The 8,599-nt window shown below is 41.0% G+C and overlaps 1 non-coding gene across 1 annotated transcript; it reads left to right on the forward strand.

Annotated features, from left to right (window-relative positions):
• Nucleotides 1–8,325: 8,325 nt before the first annotated feature.
• Trnat-ugu (transfer RNA threonine (anticodon UGU)) lies at nt 8,326–8,399 on the forward strand. The gene has a single exon. It is a non-coding gene; the product is annotated as a tRNA-Thr (tRNA).
• The last annotated feature ends 200 nt before the right edge of the window (nt 8,400–8,599 follow it).

Genomic DNA, 8,599 nt, shown 5'->3' on the forward strand with positions numbered 1-8,599 from the left:
CTTACGACTTATCTTAGAAGAAAGATTAAGAAAAGGCAAACCTACGTTTCTAGCATTTGTAGACTTAGAGAAAGCTTTTGACAATGTTGACTGGAATACTCTTTTTCAAATTCTAAAGGTGGCAGGGGTAAAATACAGGGAGCGAAAGGCTATTTACAATTTGTACAGAAACCAGATGGCAGTCATAAGAGTCGAGGGGCATGAAAGGGAAGCAGTGTTTGGGAAAGGAGTGAGACAGGGTTGTAGCCTCTCCCCGATGTTATTCAATCTGTATATTGAGCAAGCAGTAAAGGAAACAAAAGAAAAATTTGGAGTAGGTATTAAAATTCATGGAGACGAAGTAAAAACTTTGAGGTTCGCCGATGACATTGTAATTCTGTCAGAGACTGCAAAGGACTTGGAACAGCAGTTGAACGGAATGGACAGTGTCTTGAAAGGAGGATACAAGATGAACATCAACAAAAGCAAAACGAGGATAATGGAATGTAGTCCAATTAAATCGGGTGATGCTGAGGGAATTAGATTAGGAAATGAGACACTTAAAGTAGTAAAGGAGTTTTGCTATTTAGGAAGTAAAATAACTGATGATGGTCGAAGTAGAGAGGATATAAAATGTAGACTGGCAATGGCAAGGAAAGCGTTTCTGAAGAAGAGAAATTTGTTAACATCGAATATAGATTTAAGTGTCAGGAAGTCATTTCTGAAAATATTTGTTTGGAGTGTAGCCATGTATGGAAGTGAAACATGGACGATAACTAGTTTGGACAAGAAGAGAATAGAAGCTTTCGAAATGTGGTGCTACAGAAGAATACTGAAGATAAGGTGGATAGATCACGTAACTAATGAGGAGGTATTGAATAGGATTGGGGAGAAGAGAAGTTTGTGGCACAACTTGACTAGAAGAAGGGATCGGTTGGTAGGACATGTTTTGAGGCATCAAGGGATCACAAATTTAGCATTGGAGGGCAGTGTGGAGGGTAAAAATCGTAGAGGGAGACCGAGAGATGGGTATACTAAGCAGATTCAGAAGGATGTAGGTTGCAGTAGGTACTGGGAGATGAAGAAGCTTGCACAGGATAGAGTAGCATGGAGAGCTGCATCAAACCAGTCTCAGGACTGAAGACCACAACAACAACAACATGATGACCTGCAGCCGTCCAGAACGAAATTAGAATTATATTAACACCGTCAGCTGCTCAAGGGTGTCAATATATATCAACGGGGACAGGTGACAATGTGTGCCCCGTCTGGGACTAAAGCCCGGGATCTCCTGCTTACATGGCAGACGCTCTGTCCATCTGAGCCACCGAGGGCACAGACGATAGAGTGACTGCAAGGACTATCTCGCGCACGCCTCCCGCGAGACTCACATGCTCACCTTGTATGTCCACACACTACATTCGTAGTGTCCCACACCACCACACTCATTACTCGTGGAAGACATTCTTACCAAGTCCCGTAACAGTTCGGGAAATACGTGTGCATCTTCACAGAAGAAGGTCATGGCTGGTATTGCCAGAACCATATACGTATATGGATATGGTGTCTGTTCTTTCGGACATAACTGAAATTAAATAGTCAAATAAAACTTTGTCCGCTGTTCGCTGCTTCTCTCAAAACTGCCAGTATTCTACTACTGATTTTAGGTTTTAGAAGCTCTGCTCAAAAATTATATTGTAATCGGTTATCACAACACTATGCGGGCGTTACGTATAGTCCAGCGATAAAGGGTGAAAAACTTCGGCTGGAGAACTCTCTTTTTCGTTTTAATTTCTCTGTTTTCAAGGGATACAAGCAGATAACGGCATACTACGTAGACACAGGCAGCAGATCAGGCACTTTCTATTTTTATCCCGAAAATTTTAACTTTTTTCCTTGTATGATGTCGCAAGTCGACCAAATCAACCATTGTGCTTCACTCGTACCGCATATCGTAAAATACTTCCTGACTTCCAGAAGGTGCCATTCTGTGTTACAACTGACGTTCGACAACAGCGAGAAACTGCGTCAAGTCTCGCGCACTGCTTGTATAACAGGCACAATATTGACTCGGCAATGCTGGACCAATCCATTTGTTGCTCGTTTCTCTTAGCAGTGTTATTAAAGTGGCATACATCACTTTTCCCATTTTTTTCTGTAATAACGCAGTAATTCAGAGCTATGGAAATCTTACGAATAAAAATTACTCGTCTTTTTTAAAAAAAGGTTTACTTGAAAACTAAAAATTTTACTACGGCTGCTGTGGCTAATCGATATATCTGTTTTTACGTGGTTATCAGGAAAACATAAAAAGATACTTGTTATAACCGAGAGCAAACAAATACCGAAAGACATGGGTTATTCAGAACTAAAATACCCATATCGTTTTAACTGATCGGTTTTTCTATCTCTAAACTGCAGTGTCGCCATAGAAAAGTTTGTCTTTCCATCACTGTCCATAGCAACTTTGAGATATGTAAGTGTTTATGCGCAATATCGGCAAATGGAAACACGAAGAGGTAATAAGCACCTGAGCGATAGAAATTATTTCACGGTCAGAAAAGTCGAGTGACAGACAATACTAAATCACTGTAATAGAAATTATATGGAAAGCTGTGTAAAGGAAAATTTCCAGTTCTTCGTGGATTCCAAAATTGAAGCAAATTCCGGGACATCAAGGTGACATAGTCTTATACGGATAGTATTCCATGACTAACGTAATTGGCCCACATACTGTATTGGTATACGGATAATATTACACGACTAACGTAATTTACCTGAAATAATTTACAAACATGTTACTATAACATTCGCTACTATCCATTACGCTAATTCACCTTCAGCCATTAAGCGCAAGCGCAGATCTCAGTTATGATACGTGCGCCATCCAAAAATTTATCGAGGTAGTAACTCAACACAACTACAAACGATCATTGTGTGCAAAATAAATAGAACACCTCATAAGAAGAACATGACGGGTTTGAATCATTCCCACCGCAAAGGATGAAAAATTCAGGCTCGCACACAAGACCACTTGATAACTAACCAGAAATTCAGATTAGTTGTAGCTTAGGTGACAATCGCCTTTTTTACATTTTCCCCATAAACTAGATAATTATGAAACGTCAGCAACTACTCTAAAATATCTGCGGCAACGGCCTTGCCCGGAGGTTGCATCGGTTCACGTGAGATCACCGAAGTTAAGTGCGTTGTCGGGCGTGGTCGCCACTTGAATGGGTGGTCATCCAGGCCGCCCTGCGCTCTTGCCATTTTTCGGGGTGCACTCAGCCTCGTGGTGCCAATCGAGGAGCTACTCGACCGAATACTAGCGGCTCCGGTCAAAGAAAACCACCATAACGACTGGGAGAGCAGTGTGCTGACCCCACGCCCCTCCTGTTCGCATCCTCCACGGATCATGACGCAGCGGTCGGATGGTCCCGTCCCAGTAGGCCACTCGTGGCCTGAAGACGGAGTGCTTACAAAGCAACTACTCTCCAGTGCATGGCCGTACTACTGAGACCTTGATGCCTGGCATCAACAACAGATGGCAGCACACGAGGTTGGCTTACGCCTACTGCCGAATTTTGCGATCTGTCGTAAGCCTGCGCTAGCACGTGGGGCCTTCCGTCTTAGTGCAAGCATATCCATTGCGTGTTTTGCCGCGCGACTTGAGTGGAATGTTTCATTATTTCTGAAATTTTATAGAAATGTTTTTCGTTGTATATCCTCTCCATCGGTACTGAATTTACTGTAAAATTACTTGCTCACTTTTCGGAACTTCCGTTCATGGTAAATCGATACTATTTGAAGCCGTGGTAGACACGAGTCTAGTGTGCTTCACCTTCAGCACCTTCTGTGTCAGTCTCGGTTCCTATGTCGCTGATTTCACAACGAACAGTTCGTTGCCTACTGAGTATACTGTCTGTTGCACGACACTATCCCTCCTACACTGCAAGGGGGAGACACAGGAAATGATAGGATTTTTTAAACATGTAGCTATTAAGGTAATTTTGAAGCTAGGCATACGAAAATTTGTATCTGGTTTCTAGGTCAGAAATAAAGAAATATGTGTTCCATTATTATTGGGAATGAAGTGAAATAGTGGGTGAACATTTTATTTTGAGATAAATAATTATGGAAGAACTATGAAAGTATTTTTAAGGCTATATCTACGAATTTGGTATTTGACTTCAAGGTTACTAATAAGAAAATACGTGTTTTGGTGTTTTTGGAAGATCAACCCGTAAGGGGATGAAATAGAGTGAGTTGGTGCGTTTCTGGCGCCAGTTTCCATCGATCGTTGTTTCGATCTTTGAGTCGCGGTCCAGAGGACACTGCTCCCTAAGCGACTGTAGTAGTTCTCTGCACGGCCCCACATTGGGCTTACCGCGCTCACACTGGACACAGTTGCCAACAAATCGCCTGACATCACGATATAGGTTGTGCCAAAACATGTGTTCCCGAAATCGGTTCTAGGTCTTGGATAACGCCAAATGACCCCCGACCACCGAATCGTGAATATATCATGCTAAATCGTTCCTGTGGAATACAGACCTTCACTTCACCACGGTTGTCTCCCCCTTTACACAAGAGCCCCCCCTCCCCCCCTCCCCCCCCCCCCCCTCCGAAGGCAACAGCCAGTAACAACGTCGCCATCCGCCTACTGCTGCCTATTCGGTCCCCACCTGGGGTCCACAGCCTGTTTGCCGGCTGAGTCGCAGAAGAAACCGGGTGTCTCGGAGAGACTTTCCCGCGAACATACGGCTAAGAGCGTCGCCAATTCATTGTCTCTGCCCCTAATATGACGAACCTGGAGATAAATCTTGTCATCTTAACTTCGGCATGACTTTTAGCGAACTTATTAATCAAAGTTTAAGGGCTGGCACTGGCCAAGTAACTCACGGAGGCTCATTTGTTTCAGTTCAGTTGTAATGCTCACCTGTTCTCCAGATAAGGTTGTGTAGTATATTTCTCAGAAAACTCTCTGCCCTTGATGTGTGTTGTGTTAGAGATAATTGGCAGCGGTCGACGCAAGCATACTGGGAGCACAGCACCACGGGGGCAGAGAGATATTTAAGGCCATGTCCTCTCCTTTACATCTTGGGTTATGTTGTCACTTTTGCTTGATTCCATCTTTCCGGTGGAGAACTGTAGCATCCAAAGTTCAATTGCATTGCCAAATTGAGTATATTACTATGTCACTCCCTGTTTCGTGGATCTCTCGTATTGATTTGAATCCTTGATCTGCTCGCGTCTATCGCCAATTCACACGAAATATTGAAGCAACCTTATTTTAAGGGTATTGTCATATGGTCATGTTCTAGTTGTAATCATTCTAAGAATATTGTTTGTTAATCAACTGAGTAAGTAAATTTGAAGGTCGGTTTGGTCAAAATTAAAGCACCTCCTTAATTGCTTTAATCATTTGTATATAGTTTTGTTTATGAAAGTTGGCTAGCCAATCTTTAAAAAATCTGTGTTCTTAGGCTTAATCTGTTTCTCTGCTGATTGGAAGTAATGAGAGTTCTGCTGCGCATTCTATGGACATTTGTACTATTTAAGTAAAGCCTTACCTAAGTATATTTACCTAGTCATATCCAAATTTGAAGTTTAACGGGTCTTGTTCCACGTAAAGAAATTTATTTATTATTTGTCCAACTGATCTGGCCTTATAAGGCAATCTCTTGTATTTTTGTGATTGTGGTTTTATAATGCTTTTGATTGTAATAAAATATGTAGCAACTACAACGGATTACTATTGTGATTTTGGTGTGTCACTACCACAATCCCATTACATAGAGGATGAAATGTTTCATGAAATATTTAATTATGAAAGCATTTTTAAAGCTAAATATATTTAAACCTGAATTTGGCTTCTCGGTTGAAGTAAAAATAAAAAAAATTACATGTCTCACTGTTTTTGATACATTCAATTCATAAGGAGGTGAAATTTATGATAACACGTTTTATGAAAATAATTCAGTGTGAAAGAATTTTTAAAGCTAAATCTATGAAAAATCTGTTATCGAAAAATACGTGTTTCACTGTGTTTGAAACTACAACCTCTAAGGAGGTGCGATAGGGGCACTTGTATTCACTCACTCATCGCCTTCCAGCCCAACCTGCAAAGTATACGGACATGAAATTTGATGAAGGTGTAAATATTACGCTGAAAGCACCATTTAAGAAGAGATTTTTCGAAATTCAACTCCTAAGGGGGTGAAATACGGGTTGAAAGGTTTTTTTTAAAAAAAATGTCACTGTTGAAGCTAGAACTACAAAACTACGAAAATTGACATTGGGTTTCTCAGCCAGAAACAAAAAAAAAAACAGGTTTTTATCATTTTCCGAAATTCTTCCATTGGGGGGGATAAAATAATTAGTGAAGGTTTTTTGAAAATAAATCATTATTAAAGAACTACTAAAGCATTTTTAAAGCTACATCTATGAAAATAGGTATTTGACTTCTCAGTTGGATGTAAAAAAAATGTGTTTCGTTGCTTTTGGAAATTTAACTCATTAATAGAGTGAAATAGGGGATGAAAAGTTTTATGAAATATTTCACTATGAAAGCATTTTTAGAATTAAATGGATGAAGATTTTTAATTTGGCTCCTTGGTTCTAAATAGAAGAATACATGTTTAATTGTTTTTGAAAACCTAACTTCTAAAGGGTGTGAGATGTTTCTGAAAATGGTTCATTATGAAAGCATTACTAAATATATCTAACAATTCGTATTCGGCTCCTCTGTTAGAATTTTTAAAAACTATGTGTTTCAGTGGTTTTGGAACTTCGATACTAAGGGGATGAAAATTTTAATGAAATATTTATTGCGTTATATTAAAATATTTTAAATCTGCATCTATGAAAACCGGTATTTCACTTCTCAATTATATAAAAGAAATATGTGTTGCGGAATGAAAGATTCTATGGAGATAACACCACAAGAATACAAACGGCTTGATTAACAAAATCCTTCGACTCCAGCTGCCGGCAGTGCTTTTTGGTCATTCAGTAAAAGACCATGCTTCAATGGCGTTAAGTTTAGAAAGTGTTGCAGTTTATAAAAGACGTAAAAAACGATTAAAGGAAAAAGTTCGTTGCAGACCATAAACGGTCTATGCAGGTAAAGGAGCGGATGATAAGCTAGCTCTTTATGCAAATGAGTTGGTCAGTTTAAGTTCCGAGACATGTCATGCAGCAGAAAACAAATCCTATAGTTGCTACCATTGGCTAAAGGAAAAGTTTTGCAGAATCACGGGAAATCACTTCTGCAAGTGGCTGAGAATCTTGTAATGATTAAAAATTCTGTACCATCCTTCTTTCCCTATAGCAAAAAAAAAAAAAAAAAAACCTAGGGAAATTTCCGCTGTGAAACTATTTGCGAACAAGAAAACGGCCCTTGAAATTTAACGCTTCAAAGTTTTAAGCCCTGCTCATTCCGGATATTGATTAGGAACTGTTAATCCACATGTGAAACCTGAGTACATAATCCCTGTGACATTTTATCAACGATGTTCCATAGGGACAGGTTCTCATTCAAAAAGTTCGAAAATTCAATTTCTTTGTAGTTGCATTTTTTTTAAAGGTGTACTTGTCCAGACTCTTCGAACGGAAAGGTTTTTTTTTTGTTTGTTTGTTTAATCCGTGCTTTACAAAAGTTTCTACAGCCCATTGTCTGAAGCAGTGTCACGACTGCCATGAGCCGCGCGTGGTATCCGCCATGTCTCAAACGCCTTGTCACGGTTCGCGCGGCTCCCCCCGTTGGAGGTTCGAGTCCTCCCTCGGCATCGTTGTGTGTGTTTGTTGTCCTTAGCATAAGTTAATGTAAGTAGTGTGTAAGCATAGGGACTGATGGTTCAAATGGCTCTGAGCACTATGGGACTTAACGTCTGAGGTCATCAGTCCTCTAAAACTTAGAACGACTTAAACCTAACTAACCTAAGGACATCACACACATCCATCCTCGAGGCAGGATTTGAACCTGCGACCGTAGCGGTCGCGCGGCTCCCGACTGAAGCGCCTAGATCCGCTCGGCCACATAGGCCGGTCTATCATGTATTCTAGAGAAGCTGCCCGGTCGTCAGTGGCGCCTGTTCTTGCGAGAACAGTTACTATCTTCATATATATGGTTAAACGCTACCCAGCCATTGACCTTCGTCTGTGCGAATGCGCACAGGTTGCCCGAAATTTTACGGGAATCGTCACCTTAGTGTGGGCCAGTATTGAGTGGATGGGCAAATACCTATTCGTACATTACGTTTGTGGATTGTGGACGGTTGCGAATGTGAGTCTCACAGGAAGCGTGCAAGGGATAAATGCCTGCAGTCGCGGTATTCATCTGTGTCCTCGGTGGCTCAAATGGATAGAGCGTCTGCCATGTAAGCAGGAGATCCCGGGTTCGAGTCCCGGTCGGGGCACACATTTTCAGCTGTCCCCATCGAAGTATATCAACAACACCTGTCGGCAGCTGAGGGTTTCAATTAACTATCAATTGTGAAGGGGATTTGAAGAACCCTTTGCCAGGCACTTAAATGTGATTTGCAGAGTATCCATATAGATGTAGATCAAAGTTCGTCCCGTGAAGCACGTGCACAAAATGATTCATACTGCACAATGC

The sequence above is a fragment of the Schistocerca gregaria genome, unplaced genomic scaffold (assembly GCF_023897955.1).
Source record: "Schistocerca gregaria isolate iqSchGreg1 unplaced genomic scaffold, iqSchGreg1.2 ptg000394l, whole genome shotgun sequence".
NCBI classification, from domain to species: domain Eukaryota; kingdom Metazoa; phylum Arthropoda; class Insecta; order Orthoptera; family Acrididae; genus Schistocerca; species Schistocerca gregaria.